This window comes from Magnolia sinica, chromosome 10, assembly GCF_029962835.1.
Source record: "Magnolia sinica isolate HGM2019 chromosome 10, MsV1, whole genome shotgun sequence".
Lineage (NCBI taxonomy): Eukaryota > Viridiplantae > Streptophyta > Magnoliopsida > Magnoliales > Magnoliaceae > Magnolia > Magnolia sinica.
This window is the reverse complement of record NC_080582.1, coordinates 16,685,719-16,710,696: the sequence shown is the minus strand read 5'-3', so window position 1 is coordinate 16,710,696 and position 24,978 is coordinate 16,685,719. Positions and strand designations below refer to the sequence as shown.

The 24,978-nt window shown below is 41.3% G+C and overlaps 1 protein-coding gene and 1 long non-coding RNA gene across 3 annotated transcripts in view; both read left to right on the top strand.

Moving 5' to 3' along the window:
- The first annotated feature begins 1,141 nt into the window (after positions 1-1,141).
- Positions 1,142-4,495, top strand: LOC131258073 (uncharacterized). Its single transcript, XR_009177853.1, has 3 exons — positions 1,142-1,953; positions 2,352-2,501; positions 4,322-4,495. It is a non-coding gene; the product is annotated as an uncharacterized LOC131258073 (long non-coding RNA).
- A 5,178-nt stretch (positions 4,496-9,673) lies between these two features.
- LOC131258072 (probable disease resistance protein At1g61190) overlaps positions 9,674-24,978 on the top strand; it is a 39,490-nt gene continuing 24,185 nt past the window's right edge. The window contains exon 1 of one of the 2 annotated variants that reach the window (XR_009177852.1): positions 9,674-10,169. The gene's annotated coding sequence lies outside the window, so the exon portion shown is untranslated. The remainder of the gene's footprint in view (positions 10,170-24,978) is intronic. The other variant, XM_058259122.1, reaches the window with a different exon arrangement.

Below are 24,978 nucleotides of genomic sequence, written 5' to 3'. Positions count from 1 at the left end.
GTCTCCTTGGAATAGAGCTGTACAGGATTCGAACCGAGTTGAGCTTGGCACAGCTCGGCTTGGGTCGGCCAATAGCTAACCCCAGCTGGAACTCGACTAGGTTCGGTCCTTGAGCCTCTCTTGCTAGCTCGGCTCGGTTTGGTTCGGTCAGCAGCCCGGGCCAGTTCGAGCTAGTTTGAGCCTGTTCGGCATTTTCTGAAACAAGTAGAATGCATCTTCAATTTGTCATAGAATGTAAAACAGTAACAATATTTTACAGGTATTTCATCATACACCTAGAGAGCAGCATCAAAATCAAACACCCAGGTGAGCAACATCAAAATCAAACAGCCGACATATCCATTCCTTTCTCACGAACACTTCGTTAAGTCATTTCATCAAACAGTCGGCAAGTAGTATTCATATCAAAATAACCGAGTCAGCAAGCTGATTCGATCCGAGTCAGTTCAAGTTGAGGTTCGATCTGAGTTGAGTCAAGTTCGGGCAAGCTCAAAGAGCACCAAAAACCCACTTGACTCGGTCCGAATCCAATTTCAAGAGTGGAGCTTTTCCGAGTTGAATCAAGCGAGCTGACCGAGCTAACTCGACCCGTGTACAGCTCTACCTTGGAACCTAGACATTGAAGATGAGAAGGACAGAATTTCGTCTCTAAGGTGGACGATCATGTTGTTGACCTTAGGGTCTCTTTAGTAATTACCTGTTTGGAATTTCTTTCCCCACAGGATTCATGTTTTTCCCCGTTTTTATTGGAAGAAAGGTTGTTACATGCTCAGGATTTGAGTTAGATGTGACTACACGGAATCTTAAGATTAGGCGTCTCTGTAATGTCATTTATCATATCAAGATATGGTATCAAGTTTTATTAAAGAAAAGTGGCCTTGTAGATTGATCCTTTCTAAATTGGAAGGTTCATGGACACAAGGATATGAAATCAAGGATTGTTACACGCTGCTTAGCAAGGGTGGATATTCATAATTGAGTTCCCTATCTGACCTAATTTTATTTATAAAATCCGGAATTGCTGTTTGCCCAAGCTCGCTGATGCCACTGACCAATCATTGCCTTCTCCACATGGCCTGGAGGAATTCGAGAGATCAGGAGGGGGAGGAATTCGAGAGATCAGGAGGGGGACTTGCTACAATCTGTGATTTCCTGATTTGTGTTCTAGTATCCGACTGTTGGGCCATTTATTGTATTTTATCTTATTCTATTTTATCCATAGAGTCGAAGATTCATGGGGTAAAACAATGAATAAAGAAAAATTCTTACAAATGGATCGTTTGAATGATGATCAAGCATCAATGTACTTGCTCACAAACAAGCATCTATGTATTTGTTCACAAAAAAGGGGACCGACTCTCATTGTAGCCCAGTCCTTTGTTGTATAGAAGGCCTTAACCTGCCCATCAGTTTACTTTAAGCTTTGAAGCCAGCAAGAAAAGCTTTGAAGCTAGCAAGCAATCGGCTGAGAGAGTAGTTGCGGAGATCGACTCCAGTGGTCTTACTTTTCCTTAGAAAAGTATCTTTTAAATTTTATTCCAAAAAATCTTATCTACAGTCATTTCCATGATAATTTTAGACGGCTCTTGCTTCTGACCATTGACCTCAGGCTCATTTTGATGGCAATTAATTTGAAAAACAAACAATGTACATTTTGACCTCCTTGCTTCTTCCTTTTTTTTTTTTTTTTTTTTTGGGTCTTTTTTGTTTTTGTTTGACGTTGATCCATTTCCAGGAAGTTTTCATATCCATGCTTAAATGACATCCTACTCAACAGGGCCCATAAAAATCTTGTAATTGATTACACGTTTCTCAAGGGTGAACATGTACACACAAGATGGAGAAGGGCCCTACTGATATGTGCTACCATGATATGTAGGACCAGAGCTATTCATCAGGCAGGACGTCTAGGGAGAACATTCCTTGACCAAAAATCAGCCGTCTGGTCATCTGGTAGGCCACAAGTGCATGTAAATAACTCTGCTTTTAGCATTGTCCATAAGCCCATTACCACACGGAGTTCCATGAAATCTTATGAACTCACAAAAAAAACCAATGGTCCAGAGTGTTGGATGGTTGATTTGTCCTTTTTCTGCTCTTTGAGCTGTCTTTATATATCATCTTTTATAGCAAGTTCAAAAGAATGTGACGAATTGCATCTTGAGGGTTGATGTCAAGTTGGCTTCTGGTCCTCAAATTTTTGCCAAGCAAATCATGATAGCCAATCCCGAATAGCTGGGAAAGGGCTCTGATGATGATGATGATTTATGGTTCAGTTCAAGGCTTCAACCTGTCCCTACTGCTACTTCAATGCCAATTTTCAATATGCATAACATTGTTATCCCAAGCAGGTCTTGGAGTCAATTCTACAAGAAAATTTCTTTCCCAATGACACCAACTTGCATTTGGACGGTGAATACTGTCGGATCATTACGGGACCAAACATGGGTGGAAAGAGCTGTTACATTCGTCTGGTTGCTCTCATTGCTATCATGGCTCAGGTAGTGTTTTGAACTTTAACCAATATCAATCAATCTTTTTTTTTTTCCTTTCTTTTGTCACAACATCACAATGGAACTTTGCTCTTATCAGGGAAAACTTCCAACAGTACTTTGCAGATTGTTCGACATTGAAATCCTAAGGGCCTGTTTGGATGCCTGTAAGTTCTTTTAAGTTGTAAATAACTTACCTGTAAGTTACAGGTGAAAGTTATTTACAGGTAACCTGTTTGAATGTAAGTTGTAAATCACCTACAGGTAAGTTACTTTTTCTGTTTGGATAACCTGTAAGCTACAGGTAGAAAGTTGTATATTCACATCGAGCATAGCTTAGATTGGGGAATCATTCTAAATTGTTATAATCATATAAAAAAAACATGGGATCAAATATATTATTTTGTTAAGCCCATCAAGATGAATATTTGAGATAATTATTAAGCTAAACCAATCATCAAGTGGGCTATAAAAGTGGGCCCACGAATTCAAAAAATCTATAATATGGAGTAATAACTAAATTTTAGCATTGAGAATAAACTTAAAAACATTAATAGAAAATCTAATAATAAAATTACTTGCATTCCAACTGTGCAATCTGATGTAATTTCCAAGGGCCAGCGCATCATCAATCCTACTCTATCATCAAAGTTTTTCTCATTCTCTAATGAGGAATTTGATGCTCAGGATCTAAGAGATTCACCAACACTGATGTAGATCGTTAAATTACTTGCATTCTAATTGTGCAATCTAAGAGATTCACCAACACCGCGAGTACATCACATGATCATCAACCACAGGCCATGGTGAGACCAACCAGATAAACAATCTACAAGATCACCAACCATAGGCCATAGTCCCTGACGGTTTCATGGGATGCTGCATTACATGGTCTGTTCGGATTAGAGGCCCATGACACGTGTGAAAAAATACATAGGTGCGTAGAAGTGACTGTTTGGATGCCAGCGTGCCTTATAGAGTAACGTCAAATCACTCCCGTTTCAAAGGAGAAAAAAAGGGTAGATGAAACCCTACCGTTTTAGGAGGAGAAGAGATGAAAGGCAGTAATTGCAGCGAGAGATTGTAGAGATGGAGAGAGATTTGGTGGGTTGGTGCGTTTCTCCCTCTTTTTAAAAATCTGACCATTGAGCCTGCAAGTGACTTACAGGGAAGTGACTTCCCACCCCCATCCCCCTGCAGTTTTTTGGTAGATTTGCCTGTAAGTGACTTACAGGTGATTTTTCTCCCCCAAACACCACCTGTAAGTGACTTCCCTGTAAGTCACTTCCCACTTACCTAACTTACAGGCATCCAAATAGGCTCTAAAGTAGAAAGGAAGGGTTCTGCTCGTCTCCATTCAGTGGAAAGCCTGATAGTACTTTGTCCCATGGAAATGGCAAAGCTTAAAACCTTTTTTTCCTTTCACTTTTTGAAATTAATGTTTGTTATTGGTTTATGGAACTTCTTCTTCTTCTTCCCCCCTCTCTCTCTCTCTCTCTCTCTCTCTCTCTCTCTCTCTCTCTCTTGCAGAGGCATGATTTCTAGCCTTTTATTTTGTAGATTTATTCTTCCATCAGTAAGAAAAGGAAATTTTGGCAAATTGGACATGATTTAAAATGGGCTTTTTCTCTATGAAGCCGTCTTTCACTGTTAGCATCATATTTTTAGCAATTTATTTATTTATTCTTTGCTCTTGATTGCCAAACTGTCTTTGGAATTCCAACTTTGCTTCTTGTTGCTACAGTTTTCTCATAATGACTTGATTGTCCTGGACATCACTTCATGAAAATGTACCCTCTGATCCCTCTAGGTTGGTTCCTTTGTACCAGCATCCTCAGCAAAGTTTCATGTGTTAGATGGAATTTATACCCGTATTGGAGCATCTGACAGTATCCAACGAGGAATGAGCACCTTCTTTAAGGAACTGAGTGAGGCATTTTCCCTGGCTTTTGCTTTCTTTTTTATTTAACCATTTGTTTGTAGCTGTCGATCAAAGGATTAGGAACTTCAACCCACACTGAGATCCATCAAATTAATAGTCTGGATTACCACATACACCGCTTGTACGGTACTGACCCAAGACGGTTTTTACACCCCAATGCATCATGGCCCATTACTTTTGTTCTATTTCTGAGTTGTTTTAGCATATATAGTAGCACATCATTTTTGGATTTTGGTTTGTTTATATATATATGTGTGTGTGTGTGTTCTTGGATTCATAGGAAAAGCTACTTGGTGCGCGTGAGGTGACACTACAAGAAAATGTGCTTTTACTGGCGTATTTTTTTACCGGCGGCCATCTCTAACTGCCGGTGATAATGTGAATCACCAGCAGCCGTCCAAAAAGCCCCTGATTCTGAAAGGTGGGCACCAGTAAAATGGTGTTACTTAAAAAAAAAAAAAAACTTCATGCTTTAGTAGTTGCTGCTTCTTGCCTAATCGCCGGAGTCGGCCTCTTCCTTCTCGCTGTGGTGAGGCCCATCTTGGACTCCTTTGAAACATCTTAACAGGTTCCACAACCAGCATTAAGTGATGTAGTTGCTGGGATGACCCGTAAAAAGCCTGAATGAGGGCCAACGAAGAGAGCTTGTTTGATATCTTGGGGACCCAAATGTTTGTAGATTTGATCATTTCCCAGCAGTTACAATCTCTGTATAACCATAAGAAATGGGTGCAGATGGGGAACTCTGTTTCATGTCCTGGTCTTAGGATTTTTTCATTCGAGCAACTTCTGATAAAATTCAGCTGGTTAATGCTTTGTGGATATGATAAAAGAGACTTTTTTGGTACATTGCAGTACTAAATAAAACGACATGTCCATGAAACCATGAAAAAAAAAGAAGATCGTGGATGATAGATCGGGATGGCCCAGGTCTTTCTCTTAAAATGGTTTTATCCAAAATCAGATATGGTTGAGGGGAAAGCTTCAGAAAATGGGAAGATTATTAGCAATCAACAGGATAACTAGTTTACTCACTGCGAATGACATTGTTTTATATGGGACCGAGACCAGATTGACCAAGGTGAGTTTATCTGATATGCATCTATTGTTAGGTTGCGTTTGATGCACTATCCAATTGAATTGCAATAACTAGTTCAATTACTGCATAAATTCAAGAAGTAGGTAGCAAAACATATCCTAAAGATCCCCAAGGATGTAGTGTTGCAGAGAGAAGGAATATGACACTATTAGACATGGTTAGATCGATGATGGCACAAGCTAATCTCTCTGCCACATTCTGGGGAGATGCATTGTTAACAGCCGTCTACGTCTTTAATAGAGTCTCATCAAAATCTATTCCTAAGACCCCATATGAGATGTGGTCTGGGAGGATTCCTTCTCTAGCCAACCTACACCCTTGGGGATCTTTAGGATATGTTTTGCTATCTACTCCGCATAGAGATAAACTTGATAATAAAATCATTAAATGCATGTTCATTAGGTACCCTATACATTCAAGGGATACGTTCTAGTTTATGAGGACCATGGACGATGAATTGAGATAGAATCCTGAGATGTAACCTTCGTTGAAGATAAATACCCAAACCGAATGAAGCAAAATGTTACATTAGAATTTTTTGAAATACCCGATGTATCTCAGAAGAGTGAGAGTTCTGCTTCTCACGATGATGATGCTCTTATAGTTCGTCAGGACAGTGGGAGGACATCTCAGTAGGCTCCTGAGTTACGTCGAAGCTACATCAGGACATCTCACGATGATTGATTTCCCAAAGATACTTCGATATTAAGGGACAAACATGCTCTTGTGTTGCAGTTGATGATGATGAACCTGATTCGTATCAGGATGCATTATTATCTTCTAACTCGGCCGATTGGGTGAATGCTATGGACGAAGAGATCGCTTCCATGGAAAAGAATAAAGTCTGACTTGTTGATCTACCTTCCAATCGCAAAGCGATCGATAACAAATGGATATTAAAGATCAAAAGAAAGGCAGATGATACAGTGGACAAGTATAAAACACGATTAGTTGCTAAAGGTTTTACACAACAAGAAGGCATTGATTACGAGGAGACCTTTTCACATGTTGCAAAGTTCTCCTCAATCCACATGATCTTGTCCATTGTCGCAAGTTTAAACTTAGAGTTATATCAGATGGATGTAAAGACTACATTCTTAAATGGTGACTTGGATGAATTACATGCAACAGCCCATGGGTCATGTGGACAAAAAGCATTCAAAGAAAGTCTGCAAGTTATTGAAATCTATCTATGGGTTGAAGCAATCTTCAAGATAGTGGTACATGAGGTTTCACTTGGTTATCGCCACTTTTGGATTCATGATGAGTGAAGAAGATCATTGTGTATACATGAAACAGTCTGGAAGATATTTTCTGATACTATTTTTATATATAGACGATATCCTGTTAGCTGGTAATGACATGCAATTGTTGATATAGATTAAAGATTGACTATTCTCTAACTTTGAGATGAAAAACCTTGGTGAAGTCAACTTTATTCTTGGGGTAAAAATCATCAGGGCAGGGATCGCCCTAAGAAATTTTTAGGCTCGTCTCAAGTAACCTATATTCAAAAGATCTTAAAACGGTTCAAGATGAAAAATTCAAAAGCTATTGAAACCCTTATGAATAAAGTTACCAAGCTAAACAGGAAATCGTGTCCCCAGATTGAAGCCGAGAAATTGGCTATGTCCTCAGTACCTTATGCAAGCACAGTAGGGAACTTAATGTATGCTATGTTTTGCACCAGACCGGATATTAGATATGCAGTTGGCATAGTCAGTCGTTATCAGAGTAACCCAGGACAGTCTCATTGGCAAGCCATCAAACGTATATTCTGCTACCTTAGAGGAACAAAAGATCTAATGTTGTGTTGTAAAGGCACAAGCCTCAAGCTCAAAGGATATTTTTATGCTGCTTGGAGTAATGACACCGACGAAGAAAAGTTTACTTCAGGATATGTATTCTTACTTGGAGGAGGAGCTATCTCATGGTCGAGTAAGAAACAGACATCCACAGCTCTTTCATCTATGGAGGCCGAGTACATTGCATGTTGTGCTGCAGTTCAGGAGTGTGTATGGGTTCACTGATTTCTATTGAGTCTGCGTATTGTACCGAGTGTTCGTCAGCCTATATTACTGAAGATAGACAATACTTCTGCCATTAACTTGGCAAAAGACCCTAAACACCATCAGAAATCTAAGTACATTGAGATCAAGTATCATTACGTCCGTGATCAAGTGAGTGATAAAAATGTCGCCCTCAACTACATTCCTACTAAGGAGACGATGACTGATCCCATGACGAAACCTATAGCTAGAGATATATTTCAGGTTCACGTTAGACAAATGAGATTGAGGAAAGCTTGACTGATGTACTTGTTTTGTAGTACATTTGATCTTTCATTAATGAATAAGACATTCCATTTATTCAATATTGAACACTAATATAAACTAGGTAAGTAGATCATCAACATTTATCTTGAAATCATGTAGGATTTCTATTTTTGTCGGCAGGCTGGTCACCCACTCGCATGGGTTGACCAACCTTGAATGTACAAGAGAGGTACATTTGGGGCCATGTTTATACATTGAGGTATGAACTTCTCTTTATTTTGAATAATAAAGGATGAGGATATGAGTGAGTCGTATCCGTCTACAATATTTTAAGATTGAAGATGAGACTGATAAAGTTGAATAACATAACCGCACCATTCTTTTTTCATGCGATCAATGTTATGGCCTGAATTTAAAGCCAGGTTATGAGGTTATGAGATGAGTCAGACCTCATGTAAAATAACTTGCATATTGTAGACCTGACATACACCTAGTATTGTCTACTTTACGACATGGATTGTAGCCACGTGCTGGGACCTTTTACCTACAGATTGCTTTGATTCGATTCAATCATTGCAACGTGCGAGTAGCCAGTCCCGTAGGTGACTCTTTGTGTCCTTAGCTACCCTCCTCTTATGTATATGAGGATGAGATTGAGTGTCGCTACTTTAGTGTACTATGAAAAAAGGTCCTTGATTGGCTAGACTCAGTTACGCTAGGAAAGCGGCTTGATTAATTCCAAATTACACATCTGTATGGGGAAGATCTCGTGACAGCTACACCAAGTTTCTAGAACTTTAAATACGCACTTGAAGACTTATCCGCCGGCAATATCGAGTTATTTTTTCATAGACTTTTTCAAACAATATTTTTTCTTAAAAGCATATATATAAGTATTGCTTTAAATCGATTTTAGTCGAAGTTTGTGAAAAATCAGAATAACTCGACAAGTTGGACAAGTGCGTATGTTGGCCGAGTACTCCAGATCGGGAGTTAACTCCATCCGGTGTGGTTATGCGGACTAGGACAGGCATTGCAAAGCTTGGGTTATTAAGTACTAGTTAGGTGGTCACTTAGTACTTAAGCACCTGTGAGAAGATTACGGTGATCCAGCTGGTCCCACGCCTCTGATTCTTTTGATCGCGATGTTTGGTCTTTGATTGTTATTAGGCGAGTTAGATGGACAAATTTTTATGCCTATCCCACAATGTGATTGAGTGGGAGATGTTGGACGTAGGCCAGTGGGACCCACTGGTGAGCAATGACTAGTGGGTGGCTTCTTCCGGCCTTTTCCATTCGGTTGAGATTTCAAATTCAATTTTGAATTTGATTTTGGATAGGAGATAGGGAGAAGACCGAATAATCTGGTCTCATCCCATCTCCTTCCTTTCCTATAAAAAGGGATAGCTTTTCTCTCTTAAAAGGCATTGAATCATATGAAATACCGAGAGTATACGGAGAGATATAGTGTGCACTATAATCTGTCCATTTTGGCTTGTCCTTTGTATGATCTAATCCATAGATCGTGATTCGGGGCCACTTATATCTAGGATCAGAGGTGTGAATAGATCCATCTGCTCCAGTAGTAGATAGGCGGGCCGTTGGAGCATTTATCTTCTGCTTTGTGAGGGTTCCAAAACTCATGTAGATTGTCAGATCTTGAGGGCTCACCTTCCGCGCTTCCCTACAAAAGAGGCCAAGTTCCTTGTTGGTTTCTGAATCTAGTTGGTAAGTGTGGGGCCCATGGCTAGTCTATCCAAGCCATTGATCTGACATCTCCGATCATGGATGGACCATTTGCAGTATCTCCTCTCAATTGGTCAACTCTAACCTTCTTGTTGTTAGCATGCACATTCATAGTTAAAAGAAATGAACGAAAAAACCACATTCACTAGAGGAAAGACCAAAGATTTGATGGCTAGGATCTTTCCAATTTAGGAGATTTTAAGTGAATCGTCCATCCACGATGGGGCAAACAGATCAATGGCTTGCATAAACCAACCATGAACCCCACATCTATAAACTAATTCCAAAAAGGGAACTCCCTCAAAAGACGCAAACTCTAGCCTCTTCTACGGTAAAGAGTAACAAAATTGCTTTTTATTGTGAAAGAGATTCCTCTCTTCCATAGGAAATCCTCTCTCCCATGGAAGGAAGCATCTACCTTTCTCTTATCCTTGTCGTTTTATGCAAGCAAGCATCCAATTCTCCATCACACGTCTTCACGTCTACCTTTGTTCAGCTTATATAAACATGTAGTATGAAGCTTTCAGGCGCTTTCAGGCTTACTGCAGCAGTTGATGCGTTGTTAATTTTATTTTGAGTTGCTACTGGAAAGACACCGAGGAGCCAAACTTCAGGTATGTAAATCTATTGAAATTTCTGTCTTTTCTCATATTAAGATATTTTCCATCATCGCTGGTGTGCAAGTGAGATGAGTTGCGTCAGGATGAGTTGAGTTCCTGAGCTGACCCGACTAATTATCAGAACTAATTACCTGCAGGCACCAGCACCACTCCTTATGGTATAGGACATTTTTAGCCATTGGATGTATTAAATATTCTTTTTTTTGCTTTTTTTCTTTTTCCCTTTAGATGGCCAAAAACGCACTGTCGGATGACGTGTGGTGCAGGCCCGTATAGGTGATCAGTTTCCTCTTATAAGTGGATCTGAGTTTGAGCATTGGTAAAATTTAAGTTTGTTAGAGGGTTAGGCCGGTGATTGTATTAGATTGTGATGAAATCCCTAAATCTCTAAATCTCGAATCTCTTCTAAATATTAATAAAATAAAGGGATTTTTATAAAATAGCACCTCATTAATACGGTATTTACATCCATTAAAATTTTAAATTATGTTCTCCTCAAAATACCTCATTAATCAAGTTACCGTAAAAGGGTAGCTAATGTTTGACTTTCTTAGCTTCCATTATAATTTTTTATTTTTAAATGACAAAAATGCCCACAATGTTTGAGTAAGGAAATTTAAAAAAGGCTTTATCTATGCCATTCATCTAATTTCTCAAATCATTTTATAATATAAGCTAAAAAACCAAATGCAAGGCTTAGGTGTTCCATACCATAGGATGCAGCAGTGATAATGATGGTGACAGTTGAGACCTTCCTTTACTTTCCGTCCAACCTATGTATACGGTCACACAAACTTGGATGAACAGAGAAAACAACATTAAGCTTGATCAATAACTTACGTGGCCACAACATTTTTAACGGTGGGTGTTCAATCCGCCATCATATGGACCACTTGAGCCTTGGATCTGCTTCATTTTTTGGACTCATACCTTCTTAAAATGTTATGAAAAAAATGGATGAACAGCATGGATAAATCTCATCCATCATGGGGGGTCCCACATAGCCTTGCTTGGACTGATTTTGCGACGAAGGACAATCGGCTTCCTTTATATAGCTGGATATAATTATCATTAATGAAGTACAACTATAAAAAAATGCCTTAAAAAGCAAAAAGTCCTAGATTTTTCATCGGACGCTGATTGCATTGGGATGTGGCTAGTGGTTGGTGTTATGTGTGCCCGCCATGATGTATGGTTTTATCCATGCCATCCATCCATTTTTCGAGATCATTTTAAAGCATGTGCCCAAAAATGAGGCAGATCCAAATCTCTAGTGGACCACACCATAGGAAATAATGATAATTGAATGTCCAACATTAAAAACTTACTAGAGCCCACTGTAATGTTTATCTTCCATCCAACCAATTGATTAGATCACACAAACCAAGATGAATGGAAAACATGAGTATAGCTTCATCCAAAACTTTGATGCAGTTAATGGTTGGGGGTTGAATCACCATCGTTTCTCATTGTGTGGTCCACCAAAGATTTGGATGTGTCATTTTTGGCTCATGCCTTGGGATGATCGGCAAAATGGATGGAAGACATGCATAAAACATAGACATCAAGGTGGAGCCCACAGAGCACGTACGGCATACAAGTTAAAGGATATAATGCCCCAGCAGTCCGCCGGATGGATTACGTAGGGTCCTTCCCTCACCCAACATGGGGCGGCCCTGACAGTGGGCCCTACCTTGATATATATATATTGCATATCCATGCCGTCCATTTATTTTTCCAGCTCCTTTTAGGGCAAGGACGTACATACCGGAAGCGGGATTGGCTGGTGTACCACACACCAGCTATATAGCTGCTGTATTGATGTCAGCAAGTTATGTGGTTCCCATCATGATGTATGTGTTATATCCAAACCATCCATCCATTTGGTGAGCTCGTGGTAAGGCTTGGGACTAAAAATAAGAGAGATCTAAAGATAAAGTGGACCACACTGCAAAAAACAGCAGGAGATTTAATGTATACCATTCAAACCCTTTTGGATCAACATGAAATTTGTTTTGCCTCTACATACAGATATTTGTGACCTTATGAACAGATTGGATGGAAAGTAAACGTTATGGTGGGCCCTAAAAATTTTTTAACAGTGAAAATCATTATCCCCGCTGCTATTTTTGGTGTGGTCCATTTGAGAATTGGATATGATTCATTTTTTTCTTATTGCTCTAAATGATCTCTAAAAATTGATGAACGGTGTGGATATAATAAATACATCATTGTGGGGCTCATATAACTTTGATCTCATTTGAACCGTTCGTACAACTCGGAGCTCGAGGAGCGTCGTTGCTGTCTTCGCACGACACATATCTACAGCAGCTATATAGCTGGTGTGTGGTACACCAGTCAATCCCCAAACGGATTGGTGGCTGGTGGTCGGTGCTCTGTGGGTCCCATCATGATGTAAGTATTTCATCCATGACGTCGATATATTTTTTCAGATAATTTTATGGTATGATACTCAAAATGAGACAAATCCCAAACTCAAGAGGACCACATTGTAGGAAACAGTGTTGAATGAGCGTCGACCATTAAAAACCTTTTGGGGGCCATAAAAGTTTTGGATCAAGCCGATATTTGTTTTTTCCCTTCATCTGGGCCTGTATGACCTAATCAACAGATTGGATGACAAATAAATGGTACATTGGGCCTTAGGAGGATTTTAATGGTGGATAACCAATCACTATTGTTTTCCTGTGGTGTGGTCCACTAAAGATTTATATCCCTCGCATTTTTAAGTAGGCCCTAAAATGATCTGTAAAAATTGATGAACGGAATGGATGAAACACATACATCATGGCGGTGCCCACAGAGCACTGACCACCAGCCACGGGGCTGGTGGCAGGGGGAGTAGCCAATCCGTTTCCAGCCAATCCGCTTCCCTAAATACCTAGATGAATGGTAAAAAACAATTAGGAGAAACAGGTGGACAACATTGATACACAACAGGTACATGAAGATGAGGCCTCAGGAAGTTTTCAATGATAGAAGTTCAATCCCCACCACTTTCTGTGTTATGATTGACTTGAGCCTCTAATCTATCTCTATTTGGGGATCTTGCCATAAAATGATTTGTAATAATAGATGGAGGGCATGATAAAACATATACAATAAAGTGGACCCTTTAAAGCCTGTGACAAGATGGTCCGTCTCTAGCCAGGTCTCCGCCGGTACCCAATCGACGTAGAATGCAGTAGTATAGCCTTTAACTTGAATGCGGTTTGCATGCAGAGCTCTGTAAGCACCACCATGGTGAATGTGTTTTGTCCATGCTGACCATCCATTTTGTTATATCACCTTATGATATCTCATGGCATGAGCTGAAAATGAAGCAGGTTCAAATCTCAGGTGCTCCACACCATAAGAAATAGCGGTGATTGAGCAGCAACCATTAAAAACTTCTTTTGAGACCACAAAAGTTTTGGATCAAGATGTGGCTGTGTTCACTTCATCCGGGTCCATGTGACCTATAATCAATAGGCTGGATGTAAAATAAACATTACGGCGGGCCTCAGTAAGTTTTTAATCGATGGGACTGTTTACTGTTTCTTATGGTGTAGTCCACCTGAGATCTGGAACTTTCTCATTTTTAGGCTCTCTAAAATGATAATGAAAAATGGATGAATGGCATGGATAAAACCGATACATCATGAAGGGCCCATACAAAACCCACTGGTAGTGTACACAAGAAAAACACTGGGACACTTTCTCTCCCTTTTATTTTTATTAAATAGGAATTTTTCTATTTAATAATTGATAATTACATCCAGCTTTCTTTTTAACTTTCTTATGTAACGTTATTAATTGGTGGGTATTTTGTCATTTTAGGAAGTATTTTTGTCATTTTAGGAAAAAAAATAATAGTAGTTAAGAAATACTAACGAAGGTACTTCTTTGATAATAACTTGATTAATGAGATAATTGAATGAAAACATAATTTAAAAAGGTACTGAGATGTTAATATTGTATTAATGAGGTATTATTTTGTAAAAATCTTTAAGATAAATAGAATTTTACAAAATACATTATTAATCAAGTTATCTGTGAAACGGGTTCCTTCCCTGGGTTTTCTCTAACTTTGCTCAGTTTACAGTATGATAGTTCTTAAAATGATGAAAATAGCCACCAATTAATGGAAGTAGATTGCGTCCTACCCCACCGGACGAAATAAGAGATGGGTGGAACGTGTTTGGAGATATTGGAGTTCGATGCAGGCCTCGCAATTTTCATTAATGAAAACCGGTCACGGCGTTAAAATTTGGGGTCGAATGCAAACAAGGAACGCGGATGGCATACTACTCTGTCCAACAGTCAGGGGCTGTGAGTGGCCACTGTGATGTATAAGTTTTATCCACACCGTCCATTCATTTCCCGTATCACTTTTGTGTGTACAACCAAAATCAATGGCAGATCTAAGGCTCAAGTGGACCACAACACAGGAAGCAATGATGATAATGATGTCTAATGTTGAAACTTTCTTAGGGCCCACGTGATGTTTATTTACCATCCAACCTATTCGTAAAGTCACGTAGACATGGATAGCAAAAAAAACAATAGCTCGAACCAAAACTTCTATGACCTATGAAATTTTCAACCGTAAAATTTTTAATTTTCCATTTTTTGGTAACTTGTGGATTGGATCTATCTCAGTTTTAGGCTTATATTCTAAAGTGATATGGAAAAATAGATGAATGGTGTGGATAAGATCCGTCCATTACAGTGGCCACTAGAGCCACTGCCCGTTCTGAGTTTAAAGGCAAAAGCTAGATTTACCTTTTTTATAATGGCAGCTGTCCTTATCTCCCTGACTATTAGGATTTCCTGACGAAGCACCCCGAAGGAAGTTTATAACACGGGAAGCTGGGTGGGGCCGTTTGCGATGTTTGTGAGAACTTTTTTAGATCATTTTAGAATGTGGGACAAAAAAAAAAGTTTCATTCAAAACCCAAGTTGGCGGCATTATATATAGGAAATAGTAAGGATTAAACGTCCACAATTGAAATGTTTATATTCCTGCATAAGTTTTGAATCAAGTTATAAGTAGAAATGATCTTATGAATAATATATGACCTTATGAATGATATGGATGATATATGGAACCATGAACGTTTCAACAATAGGCATTTTCCTAGACATTGTTTCCTTGTCATGAGGCCCACCACGCCTAGTTTCTGTCTCATGTCCTAAAATAATATGTCAAAATTGTTGGGGGATTGTAGAAGCACATAGAGGTGAATTACGTGAAGTAAAACAACACACCAATTAAGCACAAAGAGAACACAACGATTTTTACGTGGAAAAACCCTTTTGACAAAAAACCATGGCACAAATTGATAGATTGCACTATGAAAGTAGAAAGCATAAAGAAAAAGCCTATGGAAGAACTTCCAATCAAACCCATGCTACACCCTTGAAACTCTTTGGATGAATTAGAAACCTTAGAAATTATCTCCTAATCCCTTTTACACTTATATATATAGCCTATGGAAGAATCCCAAACGAAATCGAAAACAAATCGCGCAAAATCGCAACTACGAAAATCTACACCGCATCGTTCAATGTCATCGAAATTAATCCTTCGATGGCAACGAAACCGCATCACAATTGTCCAGAGACAAAACATGATTTTTTGAAAATTCTCGATTGCATCGGGCCATGATCAATGGCATCGAACATCTTCTTCGATGTCATCAAACTCACTCCGATGACATTGAAAAAATACCCTAATATTCCAGTGACCAGCTGAAGAAAATCTAGAAAATCTCGATAGGATTGAGCACTGTTTGATGCCATCGAAAGTTGCATCGAACAGTCTATCGATGGCATCCACAGGCCCTATATATGACTTGATTTAAGACATAAAAAACAACAATCTCCACCATGTCTTCAATCATCAAACGTCTAGCTTCTTGTTTTCTTCTCTTATCTCTACCTTGCATCATAGCTCCATCAATACTTCTCGTGCACACTGTCCCACTTTTACGCCATCGCTAAGCCCAGAGAAGTTGCACAATACTTGAACTTCTCTACAAGAACTACCTCGGTGAGCATGTCCGCTGGATTTACGCTAGTATGCACCTTCTCCAGAGTCACACCTCCTTCTTCAAGCAATTGTCAGATAAAATAGGGACAAACATTAATGTGTTTAGTACGTGAATGATAAACAGAGTTTTTAGCCAAATTGATAGCATTTTCTCTATCATAATTAACTGACACGACCTCCTGCTGAAGTCTTAACTGATTTATCATACCTCTCAAGCAAACACCTTCCTTAAACACCTTTGTCACTGCATATACTCTACTTCGGTCATGGAAAGATCCACCACGGACTGAAGCTTCGACATCCAACAGATTGCTCCACCCACAAATACAAACAAGTATCTTAAAGTCAATTTTTTAGAATCCACATAGCCTGCATACTCTGAATTTACATACCCTACCAACTTTGCCCCTGTCTTCTTAAATGTTAAGACATAGTCTTTTGTACCTCGAATATATCGAAACAACCATTTCACCACTTTCCAATGTTCCTTGTCGGAGTTTGACATGTATCTACTCACAACACCGACTGCCTGTAAAATATATGGTCTCGTACAGACTATGGCATACATTAAATTGATAACCACATTCGAATAAGACACAGGAGACATTCTTACTTTTCCTCATCTGTTTTGGGACATTGTTTTAAAGAAAGCTTATAGTGGGTCGCGTGAGGAATGTAGACCGACTTTGCCTTTTACATCCTATACTTGATGAATACTTTCTCAAGGTATTCTTCCTGAGATAATCGAAGCATGCTCCTCTTCCTGTCTTCATGAATATCTATGTCGAGAACCCTCTTTGTAGCCCTGTAACGCCCTGAAATTCAGGGGTCGAGCGTAACTCAGCTCCCGAGTTCCAAAGCATCACTTATGCAACATATTTAATGATGGATGTATGTTGACTGAGTTAGTTCATAAAACATGGAATATATTAAGCCAAATCACAGATACAATTCAAGGATAAGTGAAGAAAGCAAGCGGAAGACTTATAGAAATATATGTGTACAAGTGCAAATCCTTGAAGTACATACACATACCAGGTCGTGATGAAAGTGTTACTTATCAAAATTACAAGTATTAGATTACATCATTTAATTTTCTAAAGAAATCCCAGCATCTCGCGCATCAGAACGAGGCTCGCTAGAACCCGTCTGAAAATTGCATAAAAGAGAAAGCAGCCTCATCATCATCCATCTCCCGCTCTGCCTCAGAAGTCGCATCAACATCTGCAACATCAGAACCTAAGACAGAGTCTGGTGGGTGTTTAACACCGCCCTAGAACGTGGGAGTGAGTGATCAACTCAGTGGAACAATAAAGCACAGATTAACATGTTATCAGTTCAATCAAGCAGTAATGATAAAGCAGAACAATTAAACATGTCCTAAGTACTCTTGTTAATGCAAGGATGCATGCAGAATGATGCGTGCCCTCACGCGTACACCCTCAGCGTCTTCATCTTACGTTACGCATGACACCACCTCAAAGTGCGCCACGTCTACAAAGCACATGCAAATGCGGTGCATGGATATGATTACCAAGTTGTTATTAGTCTTTTTCATACAGCAGGATTGGGAAGCTAAGATACCTTCCTCATATCACCATCCAAACAGTGATCCATTCTAGGGTCGTTAGTCCTAGGCATCTCATACGATCATATGGTTTCAGGTCGTAGCAAAGGGCTCGTCACCAATCAATGCACGCCTATCATACCTTCCTTACTACACGAAGGTTCGTCACCTCAATGCCGTATCCAGGCATGCTCGAGGTCACTACAAAGGGCTCGTCACCAATCAATGTAGGCTGATAGCACGAATATAGTGTCCCATACCACCATAATTGGCTCACGAGTTTAGTTGCTCACTGGTCAGTACGGGGAGGCTCTTCACCCCAGCGTAGGCCGACAGCTCGACCACGGTGTCCCATACCACCATGTCCGGCTCATGAGTCTTAGTGGATCAAGGTACCATGGTTAATAGGATTTCATTGGTAAGTTTGGTACCCTAGATTCAAACAGTAGCGACCATATATGGTAAACATACATCGAACAATCAGGTTACTTGACGAACTTGACTAGCACGAGCGCACGTTGGGTTGAACGACATAGAGTGCGCAAACACTCCGCGTGGCCAAACCACTACCGACAACTCTAATACGACTCGGGTTCGTCTAATCACGTCCTTTGTGGCGAAAGCAATCTCAGCCACAACCTTAAGGCAGATTACCGATTTCCTGGACTATTCATAGTCCCAAACACATTACACTTCAACGGATATTCGTATTAAATGCGGAACAGTAATGGAGCAACAACTCAAATCATGTGGTACTCAAGCATTTGAAGAATATCAACTTAACATAAATGTAAGCATAAGTATTGCTTGAACTTAAACAAGAAGGAATGTAACCAACAAGAAGGAAATCACACACACTAGTGGGAGAGTTAAGAATCGCTTCTCAACGCCCATACTAGGTTGAAACATCACACTTTAGATCATTCAGACATTTCTACATACACTTAGAATACACAATACAACATATATGACTTATGTTGAAATACACACATTTGGACAATTCTTTTTACCAAGGAGTTGTTATACATACATCTAGCATACATATATGACAAATAATCATGGCAAACACAAGTGCATATTTTATATGCATACGGTACTTTATACATACATGTAGAATACACAAATCTCAATATAACACATGCATATCAGGAACGCAACATAAACACAACATTTGGCATCTGAAATCTCATCCATAACAAGAATAAATCATTCACTGGCATTGAAAGCCTTGAAAACCATAACCTATACACTTAAAGTCCGCACCTTAAGCCAGAAAAGAACACCGAATTGATTTCAGACGAGTTGTCTTCGTCAACGGCGACAGAATACCCTAAAGCAAGAATAGAAATGAGATACAACAACACCAAGACTATTCTAAGCTCTAACACAGATTAGGGTTAGGTTAACTTACCCAAAGATGAACTCAAAATCGCCGGAATAATGATTCAAAGTGAAGGTTAAAGGATGAAGAAGAACAGGAAAGAATCTAAGATGATTCACCAACTTCTCTCTCACTTTCTCTCTCTTTTCCACTCTCTTTCTTAGCTAGGGTTAGGAAAATTCGTATGGAAAAGAGAGCTAGGGTTTCAAGTACTATAAATAGGTCTAATATTGATGAAAATAACCCAAGGGCCAAGGTATACTTAGGGTATAACCAAAACCTGCCTCTCGCGATCCAACGAAGCACTTCTGGTGGGCCTATAACCACGAAAGGTCGGCCTTAAGCTCATTGACCGTGGATCTAGGTCAAGCTGAGTTTTTGTACCAACTAGATCTTCAGATCAGCCGTGGCGGACCACACTCAATTCAACGGTCACAGAATCTCGATCAGGTCCACAAGCACAAGGACATGCCTGGGCCACCTTCCCTGATCAGAGGGTGAAATTGGGTCAGAATCCAACGGTCAGATAGCTTAAAGTTGTCACGCAAGCGACACGACTCAGATTTAATAAAAGCTTAATAAATTTCCAACCGTTCTCACACTCTTCACTCCAAACTCAATCAAATCGACCCAGAACATCACATGGACTTGATTTTTGAGGTGATGATCAAGCCCAACATGGTGACCGCAACAGCCTAAGATCATCGCTATCTGACTTTCGATGCGTGGTCCAGGTCCGATCCAGACCTTCCAAAAATTTTCCAGAACAACTGGATTTAGCGATGGATCCCAGATTTCATAGTAACATAGCGCTAACTATTCTACAGGTTTTGAGTCATATAGATACAATTTAAAGTGATTGATGCAAATTTCACAAGCAATCGAGCATAGCGCTAATTACCCCAAAAACAACTACTTAAGGAAAGATTAGCATAAAAAAATTCCCGAGTCATTACAATCTACCCCTCTTAAAGAAAATTTCGTCCTCGAAATTCATACCTTCTCATATTCCTCAAGGATCTGAGGGTAACTCTTTCTAACCTCAGCTTCCGATTCCCAAGTAGCCTCTTCCTCATTGTGATGCGTCCATAGCACCTTCACAAGAGGGATAACCTTGCTACGCAACACCTGCTCCTTCTTGTCGAGAATACGCGTCGGTCACAGTACATAAGTGGTATCCTCACTTAACTGCACTTGCTCCCAACTGATGATATGCGAAGGATCAGGAACGTACTTCTTCAGCATAGAAACATGAAATACGTTATGCACGCCCGCAAGAGGTGTGGGCAAAGCAAGGCGGTATGCTACCGCTCCCACTCGATCCAGAACTTGAAATGGACCAATAAATCTCAGCGTCAGCTTCCCCTTCTTACCGAACTGCAGAACTCCCTTCATAGGAGAGACCTTCAGAAAAACATGGTCTCCAACCTCAAACTCAAGCGGTCGATGCCTCGTATCAGCATAACTCTTCTGCCTACTCTGGGCTGTCAGAAGTCGACGTCGAATGATGTCAACTTTCTCTGAAGTCACCTGCACCAATTCCGGGCCAAGCAAACTACGCTCGCCAATTTCTGCCCAGCAATGTGGTGCTCTGCACGGGTGACCATACAACGCCTCATAGGGAGCCATGCCGATATTCGCCTAGAAACTGTTATTATACGCGAACTCTGCATACTGAAGACAATCATCCCAACTGTCCTTGAAATCCAAAACACAAGCCCGCAACATGTCTTCCAGGACCTGATTCACGCGTTCCGTCTGCCCATCTGTTTGCGGATGAAACGCGGTGCTGAACTTCAGTTTCACACCCATCGCTTCCTGAATATGAGTCCAGAAGATAGATGTGAAACGCGTATCTCTATCAGACACAATCTCCAGGGGAACTCTATGCAGACGTACTATCTCCTTGATATACAACCTAGCCAACTCGTCTGCAGAGTTTGTGACTTTGATCGGTAAGAAATGAGACGACTTCGTTAATCGGTCGACTATCACCCAAATAAAGTCATATCCCTTCCTCGTTCTCGGTAACCCAGAAATAAAATCTATAGAGATGAAGTCCCACTTCCATTCAGCTATGGGCATGGGCTGCAACAACCCAGGAGGTCGGCGATGCTCTGCCTTGACCTGCTGGCACGTGAGACAACGAGAAACAAATTCAACAATCTAAACCTTCAAATTGTCCCACCAATAGCATCTTCTCATATCCTGAACATCTTCGTACTACCTGGATGCATCGTAAGCTTAGAACTATGGGCTAACTCGAGAACCTCCCGTCTCAAGTCAGGGATGTTAGGAACACATAACCGGCCACGAAATCGTAGGCCCCCATCAGAACTAATACTCCAGTCGGAGTTCTCATCTGTACCAACCCACTTCCTCATCTTCACCAAAAGCTCATCATCTGCCTGAGCTGCAACGATCCTCTCGTCGATAAGGGGCTGTACACGAATGTGTGCGATAACCTCATACGGCTCAACCACCGTAAGCTTCTACTCAAAATCTCACACGAACTCCAACATATCCCACTCTGCTATCATCAGCGGAGCCGCAAACTCAATAGCCTTCTTGCGACTCAACGTATCTGCCACAAGGTTCACCTTGCCCGGATGGTAAGAAACATCAAACTTAATGTCTTTCAATGTTTCCATCCATCGGTGCTGCCTCATATTCAATTCACGCTGCGTGAAAATATACTTAAGGCTCTTGTGGTCGCAAAAAAGCTCGAACTCCTCACCATAGAGGTAATGTCTCTAAAGCTTTAATGCGAATATGACAGCTGCTAACTCTAGGTCGTGCGTAGGGTAATTCTCTTCGTGTTTCCTCAACTGACGCGAAGCATAAGCAATCACCCTGTCCTTCTGCATAAGGACACAACCTAGGCCAACGCGAGAGGCATCAGTATATATGATATACTTAACCCCTTGCTCTGACAATACTAGCACAGGGGCGGACGTCAACTTGTCCTTCAGCTCCTAAAAAGCTAACTCTGCCTTCTCATTCCAAGCAAACTTCAAATCCTTCCGTGTCAGCTGCGACAACGGTCTGGCAATCTTCGAGAAGTCTTGAATGAAGCATCGATAATAGCTTGCAAGACCCAGAAAACTTCTTACCTCAGTAACTGAACCAGGCTGCTTCCAGTCCTGCACTGCAGCTACCTTGGCAAGATCGACAGCTATTCCCTCCTTGGACACCACATGTCCCAGGAACTTGACTTTCTCTTTCCAGAAATCACACTTCTTGAACTGCGTAAAAAGCTGATTCTTCCTAAGAGTATCCAAAACCGCTCTTAAGTGTTCCTCGTGTTCTTCCCGGCTCGCCGAATAAATCAAGACGTCATCGATAAAGACAATGACGAATCGAAACAAGAATGGCTGAAACACCCTGTTCATCAGATCTATAAACACGGCCGGTGCGTTCATCAAACCGAACGACATCACAAGGAACTCATAGTGACCGAAGCTAGTCCTGAAAGCGGTCTTCTGCACGTCCCCATCCTTGACGCGTAACTGATGATACCCTGACTGCAGATCAACCTTCGAAAAGTATTATGCCCCCTTCAATTGATCAAACAGATCATCAATCCTGGGCAAAGGGTACTTATTCTTCACAGTTACCAAATTTAGCCTGCGATAATCAATACACAATCGCAAGGAACCATCCTTCTTCTTTACAAACAAAACAAGTGCTCCCCAAGGAGACACACTAGGCCGAATAAAATCCAAATCCAGCAAACCATCTATCTGCTTCCTCAACTCCTCCATTTCACCTGGAGGCATACGATAGGTGGGTAATGAAATGGGCGCCGCACCAGGCATGAGGTCGATAGTAAAATCAATCTCACGCTGAAGAGGTAATCCAAGAATCGACTCAAACACATCTTCAAGTTTCCGAACTACCGGCGTACTAACTAACGCCGATTTAGCCATACTCTCCAACAGAGAAGAATAATAATCAATACGAAGAGGGTAACTGACTTGAACTGGGAAAGTAACAGTCTCGCCCTCAGGTCCATGGATCGTCACTGATCTAGCTTCACAATCAATCTCAGCTCGCATCCTCGTGAGCCAATCTATACCCATAATAACATCGTAATGATAAAGAGGTGCAACAAAGAAATCAACCTGGATCGATCCACTTCCTATATCGACCAAACAATCCATACAACGCTTGCCCAAAGCAGAGGAAATCTCCATAGCGGTAGTAAGCGTCACTCCTTGCATAGGAACAGATCTCAAACCCAAACGCCTAACTGCCACATAAGATATAAGAGAAGTAGTGGACCCTGTATCCACCAACATAGAAACGGGAATACCTTCAATGTGCGTTGTCACCTCGAAGGATCTCGGCACCGAGTCAGACATAGGCGCTTCAGCTGAAAGCACATGAACTCGAGCCTGCTGCTGACGATTCGGCGGAGGAACCATGGGCCGTTGAGGTGGCCTGAAGCTAGGAACTGCAGGTCTGAAGGATGGATGAGCTGGCGCTGAACGAAGAGGTGGAGGAGAAATAACCTGAGGCATTGGACGGCTAATCCTCTACGGTGGAGTAAAACCACTTGCCTGCATACGCGAAAAGTAAAAAAGGTCCAAATGCCCCGTCTTCCCACAATACGAACAATGAAGATCAGCTCTCACCTGCTAAGCGGGTGGCGCTGAACGCCTAGGAGGAGAATCTGCTCGCGGCCTCTTGCCGAGAAAAGCTGCACCCTGAAAGTCCGGTCGTGGCCTAGGAACCATCAGTGCTCGCATGCAGGACGACCTGTCCCCGTCCTGATCTGCTCGCAAGGATATGCTCACCAGCTCCGCATAAGAAGAAATGCTAGCACAGCAAATCTTCGATCGGATCTCAGGTCTCAATCCCTCAGAGAAATGCCGCATCCTCATCAGCTGATTGCCCAGGATTAAAGGAATATACCGACCCAGCTCAGTGAACCGGTTCTCATACTCCGTCACCGATAGCCCTCCCTAGCGGAGGCGAAGGAACTCACTCTCCTTCTCATGTCGGTACTAACTGAAAAATACTTCTCGTGGAAGCGTGCCTCAAACGCCTGCCACGACCACACAAAACCTTGCTCGACAGTGCGAAGAACACTGTCTCACCACAGACTGGCCTCCTTCTCAAACATGAAGGAGGCAAGCTCAACCTCTGAACAATGCAGCGGTCTCAGCATCTTAGAGATGCGATCGATCCAATACTCGGCCTCCTCGAGTCTATAAGAACCCGCAAATGTAGGAGGTCGCAAGCGCTGGAATCGCTCAAAAGTGCCGCTCTCACTGGCGCTCCCAGATGGAGGCATAGGTGAAGCAGGTGGAGTCGCCCCCACTGACTGAGCAAATATGTCAGCCATGGAAGAGAGGAACTCTTGCTGCTGGTGCTGCTGGTGCTGAATCTGCTGCTGCTGCATCAACAGCATCATTTGCTCAAACCTATCAATAGGTGGAGCAGACGAAGGTGCACGGCTCGGCTCAGGAACCGAAGGCGTGACTGGAGGAGCCATAGGTGTCGGCCCAACACCGGCATGAGACGGGCCTGCCTGTGGATCTGTCTGGTTATCGCTTAAGGGAGGAACCCCAGCAAGCGACTCGACCAAAGAGAGACGGGCCGAAGTCTTCGAACCCTTAGGAGGCATCCCTACATTCAACAGAGGATGCAACCTGTCAGATTCTACGTCCACATAATCCATCCACATAGCATTCATAGCACAACTCCAAAGATAAACAACATGCATTCCATTAAAGAAAATTGTCGCAATACAAGTAGTGCAGCATTACATGAATCACGACTAGGAAAGCATGTG